Genomic DNA, 23,732 nt, shown 5'->3' on the forward strand with positions numbered 1-23,732 from the left:
AGGTTAATAGGAGTCTTGCAATCTGATTCTGTTCCCACTGAAGTAAGCATAACATATCAAAATCTTCTTATTTGATTATGATGTATTCTGTTTCCTCTTGTAATTTTTTTTTGGGCTTTGTTCTGGTTTTCTGATGTGAGGTCGAACCTTTTGATAACAGAAGAGTAAAAACTTGGTATATTAAGTTTCCATTAGATTGTCACACACAACACTATATTTTTCTTTATAAAGTAATGCATTAAAATAATAGCCCTTGAACCAATATTTAATACTGGTTTTACACAAATCCAGACTAACTCTATTTTTCCTCAGTGAGAATTTGTGTGCTGTTACAAGAAAAAAACAGACAAACCAGGCATCTATTTTAGCTGTGTTTAACAAAATGAAAAAAGTTTGACAGAAATAAATCTAAGCATGGACAATGTTTGTGTTCTTTGACATTTCCGAGTGCAGATTTTCCTTGCAGAGACAACTAGGCAGATAACAAGTTATCGAGGGTGCATAGATACCAGTTACTGATTTCCACTTCTGCATTTTTATAATCAGATTGGATTTCACACAAAGGAAAATCACTTTGGTGACTGTTGGCTTGCAGGAGCTCTTTGAACATCCTGTTTTCTGCATTTCTTGAAGCTAGATCTGGTTATGAGAGGGGAATTAAGTACCTTGCTGAAGTAACTGATTGGCCTATAACGGCAGCGCCTGTGCACTTTACCTTCAGCAGGATCATGAACAGGCCTTGAAAATAGAAATATGTAAATATTCTCAGTTTAGTCCATGTTGCTTTCCTTGGTAAGATTACTGGAACCTTTTTGCTAATTTCTTTGAAGAGCTGTAAAACAGAAGAAAAGGTCTTTGTTCCTCAGGTATTTAAAATGCACAGCTTTGAGCAGATGTAGTGCTTCTGCTTGTCCCAATAGTCTAGACAGGCTTTGCCAACCTGTTTCAACATGAGAAACAAGATGAAATGTGTTCCGTGGAAGGAGGAGGCACCCGATGATGCAACAAAGCATTTATGTGTGAATATTCAGCCTTTCCCTTAATGCCAGGAGTAGTAAGAGAGAGCAGTTAGAAGTCTTGAAGGAAACTCAGAGTTGGGCAGTATTTTCCTGAAGCCTCGGAGGAAAGTGTTGGGATAGAGCTGGTTGAACAAGCATGACCAGGAAGTTTGTTACCAAATATGATATATTCAGTGAACCACATATTTTCTGGAGTAACATCTTTGGAGAATGGAACTGCCATCCCTTAGTCTGTAGCTTTGCAGGAAAGCCTCACTTACGGTGTGGTGGGTCAGATGTTAAATGAACAAATATGTATGTGCACTCTTGGGCAGCAAACTGTATTCTTGCTTCCCATTACAGGGAAGCTTTTTGATTTGCTTAAGTGCCACTTGAGTTTCTCTGAGGGAGGAGCAAAGCACAGAGGTACTGCCAATGGTGTTGGTGGGATTCTGAGGAGAGATTAGATCTCTCCTGAGGAGAGAAGCAGAATCAGGTTAACTGTTGGGAGAGGCACCACCCTTCCAGTGATGTGGTGAGCAGGAACAGGCACAGGCTGCTGGGCACCTCAGACACACAGAACTGGCTGGGTCCCCTGTTTTCTCAAGTATCTGCAGACTGCAGTGTCTCAGGGGTGAGGGGTGGGACACACTGAGCCTGCTGGTGGAGCAGCTGGAGGCGTGATGTAGTGAGAGTGAACAGAAGCCCCGTGGTTCATGTGGTGACCTCTCTCTTGTCACTGGTTCAGTGATAAAGGTTGGTGTGAGGGTGAAAGAGAAGACTGCATTGAGCAGGCAGATTTCCATGGCAGCCTTCCTTTCAGGGCTTCCAAAATGCCTTTTCTAAAGCTGTTTTTGCTGGTGAAACCAAAAGAACAGCATCCTGCAGCTTACTGTCTCTTGATGGCACAGCAAGGTACAGTTTATGGCAGGCATTTTGCACCCTGGCTCTTTACATTTTCAGATATTTTTAAGCTTTTATTTTTTTTATTACCCTATTTCTGTTTGACTCTCAGGGATAACTTTGACAGTCTTGGAGAAGCCAGTGCTATCTGTCAGGAGTTGACAGAATGTTAAAAATGCTAAGAGTAAAAGGCTTGTGTGTGATGAAAAGAAATAATGATTTCTGGATTGCAAGGCAGATACTTATTTGTGATAAGTTTCCAACATTTGTTATTTTAAGATGTTTTAACATTGTTTTAACCTTAGAAAGGAATGTGTTTACAGCTTTGATTTTTAGAAATGTGCCTGGTTTTGTTCATGAAATGTAATTCTGTAATTTATATTATTTTTGGTAGTATTTTTATATTCTTGCATTTTCCATCGATGAAACTAGTGCATCAATAATGCTGTCAGTATAGTTAGAGCATTACGACAATTAAGTTATTTTTGGAACAATTCTTCAGTTACTATGATGCTTTGACAATTTTTGTAAGTGTCAGGCTATTGTCCTGTACAATCTGCACTCAGCTTGAAATTTAATGTGAAAGAGGCATGACACAAAGTAATGGCACAGAGATAGCTCTTTCTGCATAGAAATTTGCAGAAATGATAGGTTGTAAAGAGACTTGAAGGTATCAAACAATTTGAGTAGAAACCCATAAATAAAGATGAATTTCAGCATTCAGTGGTTATATGATTTTATCACAGTCTGATGTCCATAAAATGCATCTTCCCATTAACATTTTGTCATGCAGCTGACAAGGTTCAGAAATGTTGAAAACTTCCATGCTTTTCCTTTTAAATTCTGCACCCTAAATTCGGTACTAAAGCTCCGTTCAGCAAACCCGGAAATGGCTGTTTCCTTGTTTCTCCTCCACTGGAGACAGCACAAGGATTCTTCCTGCAGTCCCATAGCCTCCACCCCAGTGCAGGTGTTTTTTGTGTTTAGCTCTGGCAGTCAGGCTTATGCTAACCACTGCTGCTTCCCTGAGCTGAGAATCCCAGCTCATTCCTGCCTTGATGTACCTTTTCCAAAAACTGCCTTCCCTTCTTTGATTGCCAGCTTTCCTCTCGGTGTAACTCCCCCACCAAATCCCCTCCAGCTGCAGGACTTCAGGGGTTTCTTTCTCTGTCACTGCAGCACAGAGTGGCTCTGCTTTCCACTTCTGCTGCTCCTCAGAAATCTGGTTGCAGTTTTTCCCATTCCTTTTGTGACACGCTTGTCTTCGCTGTCCTGTCTGATGTCTTTGCTTTGCACCCTTCTCTCCCATTCTTCAAATCCCCCAATGCCTCCCTGTCCTCCCTCATCCAGGACTTCTGGTGAAGCAACACCTTCTGTGTTGCTGCAAACTTGTGTTAAACTTAGCTTTTCTCAGCATTCTCCTAGTCGTTCTCTCACCCACCCTGTAAAGAGTTTGAGATGTGGTTTGCTTAATAAAAGGAATTGTTCCTGACTGATGGAACTAACAAAGCCTGAGACCTACCTTAATCCTTCATCCCCTGGATGCCCCCACTCTTTGCACAGAGTTCCTGTCTCCTCTGCCTGTGCAGTGACCTCTCCATGTGCTCCTTTGTCCTTTCCCTGGTCCTTAGTTCTGTCCCACGCCTCTGGTCTGTGGGGCAGCAGGTGCTGCAGCTGGCTGGGTGCTAGACCTGTGCTGAAGGACTGTGGGTCCCCACTCCCTCTTGGAGTGGCTCAGAGCCAGAGGCACGCCTGCCTTGTCAGGTCTACTTGGGTCTAAAACTGTGGTTTTTCATAAAATTTGTAAGAACTTCATATTCATTCCTCTGTCAGATTTGTTCAAGTATGACCTATGGGTTAAGAAATCACTGGGAGCTGCAGAGTGTGGAGAAGATAGAGACTAATATTTAATTTACTTAGATTTCCTTGAAAAATTATGATTAAAAAAAAAGCAAATACAGCTCCTGTCATATCCCTAAGCATTAGACTGTGACATATCTCATCTTATTCTAGTCTCATAAAACATCTCGTGTGTCATGCAAGTGATATAAATAAACATGCAGTGGACTTGAAACATACAGGCAATTAAGTGCAGTTGATGGCTGGCAGTTGTGTGAGATAATTGAGCATCTCAGGATTCTTGAAATGGGAAATAACTCATTCATTTAGGTTAGTTGGCATGCAGATTGTTTATTCAGATTTAGAAATGAAACAGGAAAGAAAGGAGCCATCCAAAAGCTGTTATATATGAACACATATATTGCATTTGACTCTGGATGATACCACATTGTGTTTACAAATGACACTGCACTTTGTAGAGTCATTTTCTTTTCCAGATGGAATATTTTTAGGATTAATGATTAAGTTTTGCTGATGTTTGTTGTCGTATGGCCATAAACAAAGTTAAGTAAGGCAACCACTAGCATTTGGTAGTAGTTCCAAAGAATTCTTGCCTCTTGCAAATAGAGTAGAATGTATTCTCTACAGCAGTGGCTTTGCATTAATGAGTGCTTAAGCAGCAGATTAAAATGTCTGTATAAAAAATAGGTTAGGATTATATAATAACACAAGTCTGGGATATTAATCACAGTGAAGATGATTTTATTGAGCAGATTAGATGCAATTAAATCTCAACTACAAAATATTTAAATACAATACCAGATCAAAACCCAGTCCCTGCAGCTTTACTTGCTTTCCTTCACACCTACAGGATCAGCACCTGACAGAAAAGTAAATTGTAATTTTTATTGTTGTTCATTTTCTATTGCCACGGGAATGTACATCATGTTATCCATTAGGCCCCAGACAGACATGTCTTTTCTCCACATACACAGTTATGAAACAAGACATGATTGAAGACAGTGAGGTGTTGGCTGTATTTGAAATTCTATTAGAAATTGATGAATTTGCTTGTCAGATTCCTTTAAAGGATTGCATGGATAAGAACTGCCTATAGTAGTCTCATAAGAAAAGTCATGAAAATTACAGCTTTAAAATCAGCCCATATAGACTGAGAAATTGTGTCAGTTCTTTCTCTCATGATCTATTACTTAATTTTATTCTCCTAAACAGTGAAATAGAGACACAAACTTGCAATGGTTGGTAACACTCATGACCTGATGAAGTAAACTGATTTGATCCTCTGAGAGGTCGAACTGTGTGTGTTTCTAAGCAGACATTCCTCAAGGCTGCTGATGTGTGAGATGTCTCTTCCCCTTGCCAAACATCCCACCTTTGCAACAGAAAATTAAAGGAGACTTGAAAAGAAATGTGGTGTGTTAATGTACGAGTCTTGTCTATAAACTGGTGTGAGAATTGTTGAACACAGTGTTTGGTAATGTGTTTGGGTGTTTTTTAAATTTTTGCACATTTTAAAAATACCTACATAGCTCTTTTTGGGTTGGGTAGAAAGTAAATTTATTAACTCTAGCAGTGTTAATGTTTAGGGAGAAAGGCCTACAATGTTTTTGAATTTGGTAAATAAAGAACTATTTGAATCTGACTTGGAGCTTCATTTAGTTTGTTAATACATTTCTGCTGTATAGCTAAAAATATCTTATCTGCATGCCCTTGACCTTTCTCTGAGAGCAGTGGGAAGATTCAAAAGCATAAATGAGAATAAATTTAGAATTATCCTATTTGAAGAAAAATGGTACCAAATGCTTTAGCTCTCTGCAAACTGGACTTCTCAGTCCTACATGTCCAGTCTGGCAGAGCAGAGCAGGGCACCCTGCTGCTGGACACAGGTTCAGGTAGCCCTGGAAAAGGGAAAGTAGTTCATTTCTCATTCCCTGCTCAGCCCTTCCCCTCCTTGCAGGAGGTACCAGCAAAGGTGCCAATTATAAAAGTGATTTCTGTAGCTCAGTTCTCTATCCCTGAACATGCCCCTTTCACCCCAGCTTGTTCTGTGTAGCTCCCCATGCAGCTGTGGAAGTATTTTCAGTCATTACCCTCTCGGGCTGTGTTTGAACTGGTGACTCCAAGGTGAGGTTGTCAATATATTAAAGACATCGTTAACAGTGTAGCCACAGCCATAAATGGTGAATAGTTGTGATGTTTGAGCTTTATTTTTCACTTATTAAAAATGTGTTGGTGTTTGGGTATCCCAGACATTTCAGGGATATTCCTGAAAGCTGGTGTCTTGTTGTGACACCACTGCAAGCAGCCACTCTGCACTGCTCCTACCTGCTTTAAATCACGCACTTAAGTGGGCAGAGAATGGGTGCACTTGTGGAGCTGTCATTTTTAGGGCTTAGGTAGTGCACTGCTGGGCAATAATTATACAGTCTGATAGCAGCTTTCATTTATGCTAATTGCAAGTAAGCTTATAAATCCCTGAGATTATTAAAAAAGAAGTTATCTACTTCCTGTTGCAGTAAGTCAAGGATTTAAATGTTGCAAGCTTTTGGTTCTGCCTTAAAGAGGAAAATGTCACCATGAAAATCTTCTCAATATCAACACTCTGCTAGGCTAAGAAAACAGGAAACCTTATTCTATTTTGCCTTTCAAAGTCATGTTTGTAGCATTGCAACTGTATATACTGATTTTAATAATTATTTTAAATTAACTCAGTGTTTAAAATATGTATTTAATCCTACACAGACATAATAAAATTAAAATCATACTTAAAAGATAATCAATAAGTGACTACCTAGGACATGAACAAGAGGAAGAAGTAATTGATCTCATAAATGGCAGTGTTTTCTCTAGAGCTATTTTTAGTAATATCTTCTGAAAAAAAAAATCACAGATTTCTGTAATGCAGGCAGTATGCAATATCTAGTGTAGACTGTGAAGAGAAATGTAATTTGCAAGTTACAGAACAAATTATTCTGTTGTAAAAAGAATAAAATAGAGCCAATAGTTAGCTCCACTTGAGCAGTGAGGCCTGCTAATTGAAGGACTGCATTGTAAGCGTCAATATTCAGGCTTGTAGAATGCTCAAAGTAACTAGTTCCTGTCTTTAGCCAGCCTGAGAAATACAATAAATAATTCTGGACCTGACTGTGGTAAGAAGAGCTGCTTCCCACTGCAGCTGTCAGAATGGGAGATGTGCAAAGTGCTTGTAATGGATAGATGGCTCTTCTGTCTCCTGAGCAGGTTGTACTTCTTCTGTGGCAAAGAGTGTTGCCAATAGCTTAGGGTGACAATTCATAATGTTCCTAAGCACAAATGCTACATGTTGAACAAGATCAGACTCTCAAGGAGCATGTCAAAGAGAATTAAGGTTTAGCACTTATCCTTCCTCGTGACTTTCAGAATTTTAAAGGTATTTCTAATATTTGAAAAATGTTTAAACTCAGAAAACCTTGGTATTACTTTACAAATCAGCTTTTCCCCAGATTGTAGCTGAGTGCAGTCATCTAATTCTGGGTAATGACTTTCTGTTGTGTGAAATGATCCAATAGCAGCAAAGTATTTTAATAAAATTCTAGAAATTACTGTGCATATTTGGAATGATTTATTATACTACAACAGGAAAGCTAGAAAGGTTTTTTTTTTAACAGTGTTAACTTCTCAGATGTGTATTATTAAGGTGCAATAAATGTATTATTTTGTTGATTTTTAAAGAGTTGTGAAAGTATTAAAATACATCTCTAAATCACTCTACAGCTACTTAGAGACAAGGGTTTGGCTAGCTGCCCAAAGTGTTGTACAGTAGGCATCTGGGAGGAAGAAAAGGTTTCTTTGAGGTATTTTTACCACTGGGGGACTCCTGCTGTTCACATTTCTTTCGTATGGTTTGAAGCACTCCGGATTTGTTTGAAATGATTGAGTTCACCTGAAAGGTGGGGGGTGTACTGTTATTTGCTGTGGAAGATCATGCTCATTTTAATTGTCAAATGAAGTGTTTGTCTATTTCACATTATAACACCCAGGTTGTTTGTCTTTGCATCCAGCACCAGCATAAGAAGCTGTGAAGTTGCAGAGGATGTGGCTTTCATTCTCTTGACTGTTTTATCCTTACTTGTTTTAAGACTTGAGTGAATAGGTGCTGACAGGACTCCAGCTTTTTTCATATTAAATGTAAAGGCACTACTAATGTATATTTGGTATTCACAAGCACTCGGAGGTCCGGAAACTTAAGACTTGAGCTTTTTCTCTCCTGTACAGTTCCTTTCTGACATGGGCTTGAAACTGAATTCAAACACTCCTTTTCCAGGATGTGGTATCAGAGTCACAGAATCTCCTGAGTTGGAAGGGACCCACAGGGGTCATTAAGCCCAACTCCAATCTCTGCACAGGACACACCAAGTGTCACACTGTGTGCCCAAAAGTGTTGTCCAAATAATTCTTTTTCTGCCAAGCTTGGTGCTGTGAGCACTGCCCTGGGGAGCCCATTCCAGTGTCCAACCAGTCTCTGGGACAAGAACCTTTTTCTAACACCCAACCTAAACCTCCCCTGACACAGCTTCGGGCCATTTCCATGAGCCAGTGGCCCCAAGATTAACTCAGTTGGTCACAGCATGGTGGTAACAACACCAAAGTTTTGTGGTTTGATCCCTGGATGGGCCATTGACTTAGGAATCACACTTGATGATCCTTGTGGGTCCCTTCCATCTCGGAATGCTCTGCAAAACTGGTGAAGTGCTGTACCAGTGACTAAGATCACCTTTACTGATGTAGTTAAAATCTGACTGATACGTGCATTACAGGGAAAGTTAAGGTAGAAACACATCTTTAATTCTGGCCCTCCCTGACTGGACAGTTTCTTTTCATAAATCATTCAACAGCAGGTTTACTGAAAGAAAGGTTAGGAGGCTCATTATGTGTAAACTTCCAGACATTTCCCCAGAAATAGCTCTTTTCCATTGGAAAAAATGCAGTTATCCTCTCTTTCCTGACTAGTCTGTATTGGTTGTTCTGTGAGACTGCGTTGTAGTTCCTGTTAGGAGTTTTCAAAACCTTCACTGGTGGCAGTTTGTACTGTACAGGAGCTGTGTGAACATTTCTGTTCACAGAGCTGACCAGCAGTGTGCAATTTGTGAAGAGCCAAATGTTTCAGTTCGTAATACAACGTGGTGCCCTTAAACCAGAGGATTTTAGCTCCACACGTGTTTAAAGGCACTACCATCATAAGGCCAAATATTCTCAAAGCAGTGTGTTGCTGCTGTAACCTATATCACAGTTTATTTCCTGCTACAAATTCTTCTGTCTGTATCTGTTGCCTCACAGTGAAATCAGCTCAAGGACATGAGTTGGTAAGAAGCAAGGATGCACAAGTTCCATCTCACATCTGGCATTCAGAGGCCATTTATTTTATTAGAGTTAATAAAGTGAATTGCACTTTAGATAGACAATCACACCAAAGCTTTATTTAATAAAACAAACATGGAAGAACCAAGTTGGATTTGCTTCATAAGGAAAATCTGTCTTTTGTTGTTTAGAGAATGTATCCTGTGATGACTGTCATACAGCATTAATTTTTATGCTGTACTTAGAATTTAAATACCTGCATTTTCGGCAGTTTCTTTTCTGCACTGGTGACAAGAAAATGTTGAATAATCAATTGAAATATATTTTTAGTGAAGTAACATCTGGAATGAGGCAGACAAGTAGAAGGGAAGAAGACAACATCTTGTGTGCGAATAAAACTAAAATGTGTCAAACTCTAAATTCGAGAGCTTCAGGGAGTGTAAAATACATCTATAAACAGAAAATCCTCCGTTTGTTTTCACTCTACTTTCATGTGTATCAAAAAGCTACTCCACTGAGTACCAAAACTTGAAAGCTGGCAACATATTCCTGGAGGAGAGTGTGTAGTGCCTCTGTTTGCTGTTGCAGAGAAGGAAATGACCAGTTTGCTTTCTGACGTGGCAGAATTCCACAAACTCTGGTATTATGTTATATTCTTACACAATCACTCCTAATGTGTAATGAAGTATAAATGTTCTTCGGTTTGTTGTTTTCACTCATTGTCAGCTGGCTGCTAATGGGAAACTTGGAGATCCATCAGGGAGAAATCAGGTTATACCAACACCAGTCAAATTGTCGCAGCTATTTTGCAAGCTAAATAGTACTTCTTAAGGGCACTTGGCAGAGGGAGAAAAGTGACGTTTGCATGTTTAAACCTGTTTATTTCAGCGGGTCACATTGTTATTTGAAGAATATATTTTGCAGTAATTAAGTAGTGTGCCAATTACTTCTTTTAATTACAGATTATATTTTGTTTGTGAGGGTAGTATCAGCCACTGTGAAATTGGCTTCTCATTGTTTTTTCATTCATGTATGGTGGAACACTGGAGCAAAATACATTTTGTATTATTCTGCTGCTTCATCTGGAAAGAATTTGTTTTAAGCTGGAGAACCCATATTCAGAGCATTAAATTATGACAAATATGTTTTATAGTTAACTGTAGCAGTGTTTTCTCTTGCTTTTCGTCACAGGATACCATTTACATTCTATTATCAGGATCTCATTATGAGTACTGTAGGCCCTCTGCTACCATTGAGTCTCCAGTTGTTTTCCATCAGAGTTGAATCAAAATCAGCTTCACTGGATCAGATTTTTAGTCCCTCCTTGGGTAAAATTTTTTGCTAGGATCACATGGAGCTTTCCCAAGCAAACTGCAGGATATAACCACTCTCAACAATGATGGAGCTTTGTGTATTCTAGGTTGCAAATACACTGTCGCGGGTTCGGTTTGTTCCCGGGCGGAAACACCAATTTAGTGTAGTGGTTTGGTCCAAAATACTCATTACTGTTTATCTGCTGTGAGATAAGAATTAGGAGAAATGCAAAACAGGCACCAAACTTGAAAGAATATAAAGAAGTTTATTAACAGACCTAAAAGAAGGAAAAAAAAAAATTATACCACCTTCAGAACTCTCCTCCTCCCCCCACCTTCCTCCCTTCTCCCACTGACAATGTGAAAAGACAACCCTTAAGATGTTCAGTCTGTTTACCACTTCCATAATAACCTTGTTCAGTCCATTTAGAGAGAGAAGTCTCTTCTTGCTCATGCTATGAAAACATTATCACAACGAGACAGCCGCCCACTTCCAAATACTGTTCAGTCCATTTAGGAAGAGGAGTCTCTCTCTGCCTGCGTGTGAGTCCTTTCCCCTGACTTGCAGCTTTTCCCGCAACTGCTTTCGAGGGTCCACTCTTGAAGTTTTTTGGGGTACAATTTTAAGGTCGAGCCGTTCAGAAACAAAAACAGAGGCCCTTCTCCTTCCCTGGGAGCAAAGGGTCTTCATCATCTTCATCTTTAGGACTATCTCTGGGAGCATCTCTAGGAACTGAGGTTTTCTCCTTTCCCATTTGGAGCAAAAGTCCTCATCTGGTTCATCTCTCCCTGTCCAAACTTCTCATGTAATTACAGCTGCGTCAGCATCTGCCTATCTCAGCGCAGGTGCTTTTGCTCACGAGTTGAACACTCCACCCCCCATATCTTCATGAAATTACAACAGGATACTCTGATATATCATAGCTTCACAACAGAATTTCAGCTTTAAGCATCTCCTCTCTCTCTTCCCTCAGGTTTTCAGCTCTTCACAGCAATAAAAGGGTTAATCTCACCTCGGCCTTGCAGCTTTGCAGCTGGAATGTTGAATGTTTCTTATCGCAGTGGAGAGGGGGGAGAGCCGAGCCGCTCCGGCTGCCCACGGCAAGGCAGTGGGGGGGGGTTCCATGGCTGGAACAGGTCCATGGCTTCAGGACGGCCGTGGCCCGGCCCGGCCTGGCCCAAGCAGGGGCTGGGCCCGCTGGCCCCCACACGGGGCCCGCAGCCACCTGTCCCAGCGCCGGAAACGAGAGAGAGCTTGGGGGGGAGTTTGCCTATTCTTAAATGTGGATCACAGAGGTGATCACAACTTTAAGTGGCTTAGAGAATTGTCCATATCCAAACTGGCCAGCTGATAGGTTCTATCAGTTCCCAGAGGAAACTGTAAGCACCCCTTAGCAAGGACGTCCCTTCCGGGACTATGCTTGCTAACCTATGACATACACTTTGTCTGTGGAACCTTGGGATGTTTTGATTAATTGCATCTTTTGGAATTCCATATGTGTGTTGTGCCTGCTTTATTCACACATAAAAGGGACGCAGCTATTACCTTCCCCCTAAGTTATGTGAGGAAAGAGGGTTGTGTTTGCCTTCTGTGATATATATCTAAGCTCTGTAACATTTAAAAAAAATATTTTTTCAGCCTTTAGTCTAATTCTAAATGTTATTTTTTATTAGTCATGAAAAATATGGATTAAAAGCTCTAGTTTTTATGTAGGCTTTTAGGCGGTAGTCTGACGCCTCTGACAGAAGATCTTAGGAGATATCTTCCACAAAACAGGGCTTGTTCTTGATAATTATTCTCACATTATGACTACTGCTTCTTTGCTTTGAGCAGCCTGATAAGGAGACTACATCATGCAGAGTCAAGAAAATTCCTTCCAAGTACAGGAGATTTTCCATGTGGGCAACTCTTGAACCTTAAAGCTCTTTAGTTATTTACAATGCACAGAATGTTCCATGCTCTCTCTTCCACTGATAGAAGTTCATCTGATAGTAGCACGTGTGTCACTGCTCAATACTTCACTTCATGATCTCTTGTCTCATATTGGTCAAATCTCAAAGACCCTTTTAGACACAAGACAGGTTTTTATGGAGCACTTTAGTGTCCTGTTTGTGATGTTTGTCATGCATCTTGTGTGTATTTTGAGCACTGCTGTGATCATCTTCTGGTTCTTAAATTGGTATTCATTTCAGGAGAGCAAGCAAGCTGTAGACAGTTATAGTTTAAAAGCTATATGCCTTGCTCTATCAGGAACAAATAGAACTGAGACCTTGTATGAAATTCATTCATAAAGGTGATGCCTGAATTTCATAGAGCGGAATTGGTAGCCTTATGTTTTTCACCTGCACTTCATGCTACAGATGGAGAGGATTATTTATGTGGAAAACTCAGTTTATAGTTCAGCAATCAGATAGCAGACGTATTTTCCTCTATTGCCAGAGCTTCAGAAACATCTTGTCCTGTTTGTAAAACCATCTAGTTTATGAAAGTTAGAAGGCTCTGAAACAGAACATGCTGCTCATATTTGTAAAGTAAGCAGCTGCTTGATCCAGAGCTGGTGCTCTGGGAGAGCTGTATTCCCATCTTTGTTTAATTGATAGTGTTGGCACTTTTCATGCCACCACTCTGAAAACACTGCAGCTTAGAAGTCACTCTTGCCTGGCTTTATGCTGGCACACACCCAAAGGAAAATTAAGACAGCTCTCCTATGGCTGCTTCAGTTCAAGATGCTTTAGTCAGCTGAAGTACACTATTATTTTTGATATGCTAAAGCAAATTTGAGTGTATTTATCCCAACTATGCTTTTTAGGTACCTCAAATTTCCAGTTTATGTTATTTGTAATAGATTTCTCTTTGATACTGGTCATTCTTGTAATTATAAAACTTGCCTTCATAATTGAAAATACGTTGTATAAAACTTCGATTATTTTTCAATGTTTGGTTTAAATTATAGAGTTTAAATCAAACATCAGAAAATTATCGAAGTCAATAAGCTTTCTTTGCCCAGCTTTGGAAAATACATGCTTTATAAATACCTTGTGCACCAATATTTAAAAGGCCATGTATTATCTGAGAAAACTCATGCAGAGAATCAACAGCTCTACCACAGGAATCAACCAGCATAGTACTGCAAACAAGGGACCTTTTGTACCTCTGCAAATGCAGAACAGCATGAATTTTACAACTGCTGAGTGTACTCCTAAGTTAATTACCATTTAGAGTCTAAATAAAATAATTCTCTATTTAAAAGAATGTGTTGAAAAAAAGTTTAGTATCCTATAGCATCCGATTATTGTTTATTCAACTCTAACTGGAGTTGTAGTCAGAAGCCAGACTTGAATCACAAGCTGTGGGGGAAAATGCATCTTTTCAGTAGGGCTAATTAATTGGAGTAGAACAAAGTGCTAATGCAGCTGTCTGAAACATGAGTTACTCAGTGTATATTTAAACTGTATAGACACACCTTATGATGCCAAGGTCTTACATTTAGTAAAGGGGCTGAGAGCAATTAAATTTGGCCACTTACAGGATCTAACTGAAAAGAAGCACCACTGTTGTTTAAGAATTGTTTCAAGCAGTGCAGTGGGCAGTGTGCAGAGCACTGTTCCAGTGTGTGTATTTGGTGTGTGTGCCATAGTGTATCATGTATGCAGACTGTAGGAATTACCCTCTAGTAGAGGACGTGTGATTCCAGTGATCAGCTCAGTGACTAAGGAAAGGTGCCACAGGTAGAATAAGGACTTTGTGAAGCCCTGATCTGAGTGGATTAATTGTGAGGAGGAGGCTCTGTGAATGTTTCCCCTGTAGTTTACAGACTGCAGTGAACCTGCACCAGCTCTGGCTGTCACTGCACAGTCCCCAGCACCTCTGATTATGTCCAGGCTTGATGGAGCTCAAACTTCCCAAGCATAAGGGCAGCAGTGTTCTTTCTCTGAGGTACCTGGCAATTGCATTTCCTTCCTCCACTGACTTTTAATTATTACTATATTTTTGCCAATACTATTGAGTTTTCAGGTATTTTTCATTGTTTCAAAGGGGGTTTGCTTCCATATCAAGCTAAATAAAACTCATCAGTAGTGTGCTCAGTGCTTATTACTGTGTGTAATCACTGGTGTAGACTATATCAGATTTATGATACTCACAAACCCTTCTCCATCAAAGTACCAGATCTTCTCAGTCATTGTCTGGTGATTCAGTTCCAGAGCTGTCTTTGTTTATAACCAAAAAACTTTAGAAATCATTTTGTAGGCTTTTACTTTCTCACCTCTAACTTTTGGAGAAGTTTCATTTCTCTCAAGCATTTGTTTAGCTTGCTGTGTAGTTGAGCACATTGTCTCACGCCTCGCCACGTAAAGCCATGAAACGTAACTGATGTGGACAAATTGAGCATGTTATAGTTTCTAGGATTTGGAAAACATACTGCTTTCAGGAATAAAGAACAGCTTTTAAAGGTTTGTAAAGTGTCCACGTTTAGTATTTACTTCTGACTGGATTAAGCAAAAATAAAAATATTTTCAAGTTTAAAAAAAATTGTGTCTGCGTTATTTTTGAAACACTAACACAAAAAGTCTTTCTTTTGCATAGACTGGAAAACAGATGAAAAAAAGGAAGGGCACATTGATAATTTGCATTCCTTTTGTTTCCTTCTGTTTTGTTTCCAGGGCCAGCACATTTTCGTGTTTGTGTTGGGAAGCTTATGAGAATTGCATTAAAATGCCCAAGGGACTAGGCTGGCCATATTATGAGTTTAATGCCATTATTACTGTTACTAACAAGTCCTTAAGTTTCCAGTTTTAGAAAGAGAATCTGTTCTAGGATTAAAACATCTAAGAATGGGAAAGAAAGAGGCAAGGAAAACTGACTGAATCCTAACTGTTGGCTGAGGTGCCAGTGGTTGGGACGGATGGGGGATGAAGGGGTTTCTTAGTATTTAGGTTTAGCTGCTGCTGCTGTCTTTGGTATTTCCTTGCTCAGGAAGAGCTGTGATAGTGTATGCGTGAAAAACAAAGATCATCCTCCCACAGACTTGCTGAAACCATCTGCATCTTGTAGCACTGGGCAGAGAATTTATTCAACAGAAAAGAAATGAAACTACTCATTGGTTCTGATATACTTCCTAAAGTGACCATCAATTTGTATTTCCTTACTCTGTGAAATCTTTGATGTGGTATCACATCCAAATTAAGTTTTGTGGCTTTTATTCTGCCTTTTGGAATCTTCCAGCTCCATTTTATGCAGCTGTCTGAATTCTAGACCTGTTGCTGTGTAGCAGGACTATATCACCTGCACCACTTAAAAAATGTTTGGGTATCAGTGATGTATAAACTGATTCTCCCATTAAATGTATGTGTGTTTGCTAGAATACTGAGAATTTTTCTGAAGGAAATGTGATAGGTAAGTATAAAATCATTATCAACAAAGTTATCATTTACACCAGTAAAACTTCCTGGGTATTGATTAGGGCCAGAGCATGACAATAAGGATTCAATACTAGAACCTGAAGCAGTATTTAAGTTTTTATTGCATTTCACATCCAGAGAGCCTGATTATGCAATATTTTGGTGCCAGTTTAGTATAGTAATGGTTGCTGTCTTTTAGATTTATTTTTAAAATAGTGTGTTGAAATAAATGCTAAGTAAGTGGAAGACAGTATGTGCAGTGTCCGTCACCATCCTATTTGATTTCAGAGCTTACTTGATGCAAACACTAAATAGGACCTCTGAAATAACTCATGTATTCTCCATAGGGAATATATAGATGTGATTTAATTACCAGTTGTCTTGTAAATACAGCTGAAAGAGTATTTCTCAGAAAATTAGAAAAAAAACATCTGTGAAGTTTAGCAACTTGAATCCATTGTTGGTTTGGGACATATCACTTGTGCTGCAGAGGTATTTCCCTCTGGCCTGTGGTTTTGGAGGAAGAAATGGAATATCTGTTTTAAAGAACAGGGTGCTTAAAGAAGATGGTCTTATTATAAATGCATATTTGTGTTGGTTTGGCTTTTTTGCATGTGTTTTTATCTTCAGAGGGGATATCACATTGTTTATCATTTAATGAAACACGCTGTTTGTCAGTGACATGAGTTTGGGAAAGATCTTGTTCACAATACATGCCTTTTTGGAGACAAGTTTCATGACAGGCCATGCTGGTGTGCTGCATCTGTTATACATGAGAAATTTGCACTGGTTCTCAAGAGTGTTTGGCTGTTCTGGAGAGCTGCATTTACAGAAACTCTTTTCATGACAGAAACTGTAAACTATTGGCTTTCTGTCTGATCTGCAGCTGCTTCACATCTTCTTTGTTGGGTATTCCTTTGATACAGTTTCAACAATGATCAAATTTGTTGGTGACACAAAACCAGATGGGTCAAGAATGGACTTGTGCCCAGGCCAAAAATGCAATGACCTTGAGAGATTAGAAGAATAGAGGCCATGGGGAACAAAGGAAGATTAACTGTTCCATAAATACAGAGTTCTGTAGGGCAAGGGTGAAGAACGGTGAAGAAGGATTAATATTGGTAGCATTAGGGGAAACTCACTTTCCAGATTGTCTCAGTGCTGCCCTAACGTCTTTTTATGAAAACAAGCAGTTCAGACTTCACAATCCTAAAATAGCATAGAAGGAATGAGGTAGAGCTAATGCACAAAATGAAAAACTTTCGAGGATACTGCTGTAATACAAGTAATTTACATTTCAACTCTCAAAAAAGTGACCTTGCCAAGGTATTTGGGAAGAAAAGTAATCTATACTGCTTTGCTAGACTCAGATAAGTCATCAGTAGCTGCTAGAGGGATGGAGTTTAATATATTTTTATAGCCCAGAGAGTTTAATAATATTTGAATTCCTTATGCCTGAATTACATGTATTCTAATTAAAAAGTAACTCAATTTCAGAAATTCTAAATAGATATAAATTGTGTTATTCTCATAATTTTAATAATAATATGCCTGGTTCTGAATTTGGCTTATAGTTTATGAACCAAAGAGAGCATTGCACTTCAATGTATTCATTTAAAAACACCACTACTAAATAGGGCTGTCTTGTAAATTTTGTATGATCCATAACAATGAAAGCCTTCCATAAAAGTTGTAAATGTATTACTAGTTCACTGCTATTTTTATTACTCTGCTTTTACATATATAATCTGTTAAAAGATCAAAGCTATAAGGCATTCCCACAAAAAGCAATCCATTCAGCATAAGCAAGTGTATGTGGAATTTCTTTTGGTCATATGTTTTCTTCATGATTCTTTGAAAGCACAGATAGCCTTTATAGCTCTTGTAATAGAGAATTCTACTTTAAAGATTTGGAGAAGGAAAAGATGGAACTATGTATGTATTGTATATTGCATCATATTGAAAATGGGAAGTGATCTGGGTCTGATATTCTGAAACTTGTGAATTGCAAGGGATGCTAGCAAAATGTCTAGAAAATGAGTCCTGACAGCACTGGGCTGAGATAATGGAAAACATCTTCAATTGTACAGGATACTTGGAGACAGAATAGATGCCAGAGCAAAGCAAACGGCAGGCAGAGGCTTGTTCCTAATCATAAAATGAAAGGAGTTCAAAAGTAAAAAAATGGCAAACCTGTTTACAACACGTATCAAAACACATGATAATTCAGCAGAGAAAAAATGGAACAGTACTGTCATAATTGGCTTCCGTGAGGCAGAACAAAGGGAGACCTGAGTACCCAGAGGAAGAATCACAGAATGGTTGGACCTTACAGCCCATCTCGTTCCAACCCCCTGCCGTGGGCAGGGACACCTTCCAAAAGCCCAGGATGCTCCGAGCCCCATCCAGCCTTGCCTTGGACACCAGAGGATGGGGCTCTGAGGGATGGGGCTTACCTGGGCAACTGGTGCCAGGGCCTCCCCACCCTCACGGGGAGGAATTTCTTCTTAATATCCCATCTGAACCTGCCCTCTGTCAGTTTGAAGACATTCCCTCTTGTGCTATCACTACATCGCCTTGTAAAAAGTTCTAACTTTGCTTCACTGTGTCCTTGTGAAGAAATCACCCTGCTCCAGTGTTTGAATATCCTCAGTAAGGGCCTCAAATGCTGGGCAGAGTGCTCTGTCAGTAGTTATGCTGTAAGGTGATATTGAGCACTGATATTCTTTTATTTTGTGTTGATCCACACTGAGACATCCAACTTCATCCTTTCCTCATTCAGATACATTTTGTATAAAAAGAAAAGTGCATGAAAATTTCTGTGATTTCTCCAAAATATAATAGGAAAAGGAATAAGGTTACTTAATGATTTATTTTTGTACAAATGACACATCCTGAGCAATGTTTAAAAGTGTACTTAGGCCTTCTTTGAAGGCTGGCAGTCTCCCCACTGTAGGATACAGTGGGGACAAGAGATTCTTCTCCCAGGCTGCCAGCTGCAGTGAAGCTGGGATTTGTTTTGTAGCGCTCTGTGTGTATGGGAAGAGCTCGTCCTGACATTGTGGAGTGCTGCATTCAGTAGTTCAGTACACAGAGCTTCTCAGTGTCTCTCCTCCTCCCCCTCTCGGTCCCCCCTGTTGTGTGTGTGTATTTATATATACACACACCTCATCTGTATCCATCTACAGATCTGTAACCAGCTGCCACAGGCAACTGCGCCTCGTGAGCGGAGCAGGGTGCAGGCAGTGGGGTGTGACAGAGCAAGGCCCTTTGCTGGGAGCACATCTGTCTGAGCTGACCATCTCTGCAGCTACACTGCCTGGTTTGCTGCTTCTCAGGCAGTAGGAGGGGATAGGGCACGCAGGAATCAGCTGTCTGCAGCAGAGATAAAACGTGCTTATCACTTTTTGGGAGATAGTGTTAAGTATCGTAATCACCCATGCTCCCTACATGAAATTACTTCTCCCCCTTGTTCACAGCCCCCTTATCTCTCATCCCTAAATTACATCACCAGTGAATTCCATTTAATACAACTAATTTCTGTCAGGAACCCCATAAAATCATAGTGTAATGATCTGCAAAAGGGTGATCTTTCCTCTGTTGTGCCATCTTGTATTATTTCCTTCTGAATCTTGTTTTCTAAAATGAACTGAAAACGTGGTTGTCTTTTGGGTTCATATTTTTATTTTATTTTGTTTATAAATGTGTCCTGTTCCATAATTTTTCTTCCGGATGATTGTGTGGGTGGAAAAATAGTTGAACAGACCTATTAAGAAAAGATGAAGAAGCTTGATCAGTTGCCTAAAATGTTTATAATGTCTAGATTTTCTATCCTATCTTCTTAATTAGTTTTGTGAACTTGACCAATTTTCACACTGAAGTTGTCTGGATATTAGAAAGCATCCAAGTGTAAAATAAGCATTAGGCTGATGCTCTTATGTTATTATTTTAGAAATACCTTTTGGTTTATTCTAAGAAAAGTGGTTTGCTTGGGCTTTTTTATCTGAAGTTACAGCTTTTGTAGCTCGGTGCTCTATGATACAACGTCCTAAGTGGATTAATCAATATTCTAATGAGTGTAGTTTATTTTGGAAGATGGATTATCATCCTGTTTTGTACCTTTTTAGTTGATTTCCCACATTGCAATCAAATAATTAGCCAGTTTTGGGGAACTTCTGAAATAGTTTTAATGTGAATTGTGTTTATACATTTGAGCAATGTGATCCTCTTTTCTCCAGATCCCGTTCAGAAGCAGTATAAGCATTCATTCTGATATAGCCTTTAAACATAAGAAATGGTTCCATTCATGCTAAATCAGGTTTTTGCTTTTGTGTGGAGACAATCAATAAAGTGATGGGGTTCTCCTTTTGTTGCATGCTGTTAGCATTAGAAACTCACCCAGGGATACAGCTTAATGCTTGCTTACTTGGCAAATGTGATTAAACTCTGACTTAGATAAAAGGAGAATGAGAATAATTGTGTGGTAGAGGCAACAAGGGGTGGTGTGAAGTGCACAGATCCTGTAAAAGAGCATGTGGAACTGTGTAATTTGTGCAGACTCAAAATAGGGCAGTTCTTGGAAATGATTAAATACAGGCTGAAAGCTTGGTCTGGGATTCACATCAGTTTGGAGAAAAAGGAAAGTTTTCTTCCCTGGTCTGTTTTATATACCCCCCTCTTTACAGGGTAGAAGGTTGAGCTTTGCTGGTTTGCAGTGTGGAAGGAGGAGATACTCCTTCAGCAAGGAAGTCTCCTTGTTCATCAGGTCAAACTCATCTGGCACACAAATGAACTGGCTTCGTGTTGCTGTCCAGCATAACTCTTCCCCTTGCTACTCCAGCTTCTTGGATCATGTGGCTTAAGACAGAGAACTTAGTGTCCAAATGTACAACTCAATTTACTGGAATCTTTTTAAAATTGGAGAGGAGCATTTTTTCTTTGACCAAAATGGTTGAAATCATGTGTGTCTTCTCTTCACAGAGCTGCACTTTGAGGATTCATGTATAGGACAGAGAAAACCAGATCTAGGTTGAATTTTTTAAACATCGCAGTTGGACAGAGGAGGTGTAGTTCATTGAGAGCTGCATCTCTGTTCCCAAACATGAATGACCTCTGAGATTTTGTCATGGTAAATCTCAAAATTTTCTTGGATAAAGCAGTTTGAAATATTTGTGTATTCTCTTGACCATTACAGAAATTAATAGATCTTGGGTGGGAGTGAAAATCAATTACTAGACACAGAATGTGAAGGTGCAAGGCTGAAAGTTCTTGTAGAAAATGTTAATTATTCTACACCCTGAAAAGAGGAGACAGGTGATATAAAACCCATATAAACATATGCAGACAAAATCTATCTGAAAGAGACAAAGGAAATGTAAAAGAAAACAAAAATTAAAAAAAAACCAGAAAAACCTCACAAAATCTAAAAAATCCTGTAACTATGTTGTATACAGCTGTCTGTGGTTCACTGGACATACATAAAGAAGGAATTCTTGAAACAACTTCTCTACAGCAACTTGGGAAGGAGTCCAGGAATGGATATTTTGTCTTCAAAGACCCATATCCCTAGGCCTAGAATTCATGTTCCATATAGAGTTACCTATGATTGCTTGCTGCTAAGGTCATCAAATTTCACATTGTTAGCATTTGTTTTAGAGAAAAACGTTTTCAGAAGCTTTATTCAACATGCATAAAGCTTGTGCTCATGCTTTCATACTGCCTTCTTTGTTTGAGACCAGTAGCTTTATTGATACAATAATGGATCTTTGGACAAATGAATCCTGATTTATTAGTTCCATTGATATTATTGCATGAGAACATAGGAGAAAATTTTATGGATTGGAGTTATTTCAGTGCCCACTTAAAGGGAGATTCTGAGAGAAAAGCTGTGCTCTGGATTATTCTTGTCTAAGACTCCTTTTATTTGGTCACAATTACAATTTTGGATATTCTTGTAAGTAGGGGGATATTTTTGTAAGAGCAGAAATGTGCTTTTGTAGCATGAGTGGTGATTGTTCCTCTGATGTTTTTAAAGACAAATTTTTGGGTTCTGAGGAGTGGGCAGTGTCAATGTACAGTAAGTGTCATCTTGATTTACAGAGAAGATTGAGACAACTTTTAGTGCTCACAGAGCAGACAAGGCAGCATCTCCCAGAGATGTAAGGGGCACTTGGCCATTAAAAAGGAAATGCACCTTACAGACAAAGAACTAAATTTGTCTCCTTGGCTGTTTTGCCCAGCGTGTCTCCTGGCTGCCCCCTGACAGAGTGTTTGCTAAGCCAGATGCAAAGGTTGTCCATTCCATTACATCCCTGCACATTGATTGTAAAATGTACGCAATGAAGTCCACGCTCCATCCTTGGAAGTTTCAAAACATTTGGATAAGCCCTGAGCCACTAGGTCTGATACTGCAGCTGATCCTGCTCTTAGCAGTGCTTTGTATCCAGACCTCAAGAGTCCTTCCAACCTGAACCACACTATGATTTTTATGAACAAACAATCGACAACATTTGAGAATGTGTGTATACTGCATTTGTTAAATAAGGCAAAACTGCTTTTCCGAAATGGTATCTGGATGTAATATACAGATCTCATTATGCTGTAGTATGGCATCACTCCCTGTATGAATAACAGATTGTAATAGAAGGCCAGTTCTTCTTGGCTGAAAGTCACTGCAAGTCCTGCCATCCGCAGAGGGGAGGTTCAGAATTCTCATTCACAATTCATGAGTCATAGTCTCTACTGCCTTCTGCTTTATGGAGTCACTGTCCCTGTGCACAATGGGCAGAAAACATTTCATCAAATCAGATTGGGCCTGAGTGTTTTTTCACTGTGTCTTCCAAGGACGTTGAGGGCAAGAGGCACGGAGAAGGATGGCTCATGTTTCTCCCTGATTTGGTGTGTTTCAGAGACCCCTCAAAGAAGGGAATGTGCTCTGGTGGGAAGAACAAATCCACCAAGCAAGTGGTGAAGGCCGCAGATCTGTGCCATCCCTTTTCTGACATCCTTTTAAGATTAGTAAATGAAATATCAGATTTTGGGAAGGGATAGCTATAGGCATGTTTATGTTTTCCCAAAGATTTGGGAAGCTGGTTCGTTAATTAGATTAATTAAATAGTGAATGCACTCTTCATTTATATGGCTATCAAAATGCAGTTCATAAGAGTCTGTTTATTTACACAGTTGTCTGTCTGTCTCTTGAAAGTCAGGATGTATCAATGATTACTGGGGGCATATGGAATGGGAAAGAAGGTGCTTACTGTTCGTAGGCTGTACATTATTTATTTCCAGAGGCTAGGTAATAACTTCTTTTATCTACAGAGACTTTCTGTGTAATGTATATAGCCCAGCATCCTGTGAGTTGCATTAGAGGTTGTAGTTAGTTGAGGTTGAACAAACAAAACCGAAAAGGGGATGAGGCTTGTTTTTAAATGAAATATCTGTTGTAGGAATGCATGTCTTTTGGGACTGTTTCTAATTGGCTTGAGCCATCTAGGCAGATTTGGCTATTATATGTTTCATAAATTAGAAATAACCACAGCCAAGAGGGTAGACTGTACTTTTTATGTTACCACAGTATCTGTTTGTACTGTGAAAGTCTTTCTGTGTGCAAAACACAAGACTGATTTATCACTTACGGTGGTAAAGTCTAAGTGCATAATTTGTGAGCACCACTGAAGTGCAAAGAATAAATTTAGGTTTATTACTAAATAGCTTGCCATACTTTGTAAAACTAGCCATTCTGTTGATAGGATTTGCCAGTCAGTAACATGATTAGCTGTTAAGCATTATCTTCTGAAAATTTCTCGTAATTGGAAAGTCAGTATCGTTTTTTTAAACACTGGAACAGTTGTTACACTGTTACTTTCTCACATGATTATATGGGAAGAGTTTTCCTATTGGAAGGAGCATTACAAACACT

At 39.3% G+C, this 23,732-nt stretch overlaps 1 protein-coding gene across 1 annotated transcript in view; it reads left to right on the top strand.

Moving 5' to 3' along the window:
* The window catches only part of GFRA1 (GDNF family receptor alpha 1), a 138,786-nt gene that overhangs the window by 8,294 nt on the left and 106,760 nt on the right, over window positions 1-23,732 (top strand). The window lies entirely within an intron of this gene.

The sequence above is a fragment of the Corvus moneduloides genome, chromosome 8, assembly GCF_009650955.1.
Source record: "Corvus moneduloides isolate bCorMon1 chromosome 8, bCorMon1.pri, whole genome shotgun sequence".
Classification (NCBI taxonomy): Eukaryota; Metazoa; Chordata; class Aves; order Passeriformes; family Corvidae; genus Corvus; species Corvus moneduloides.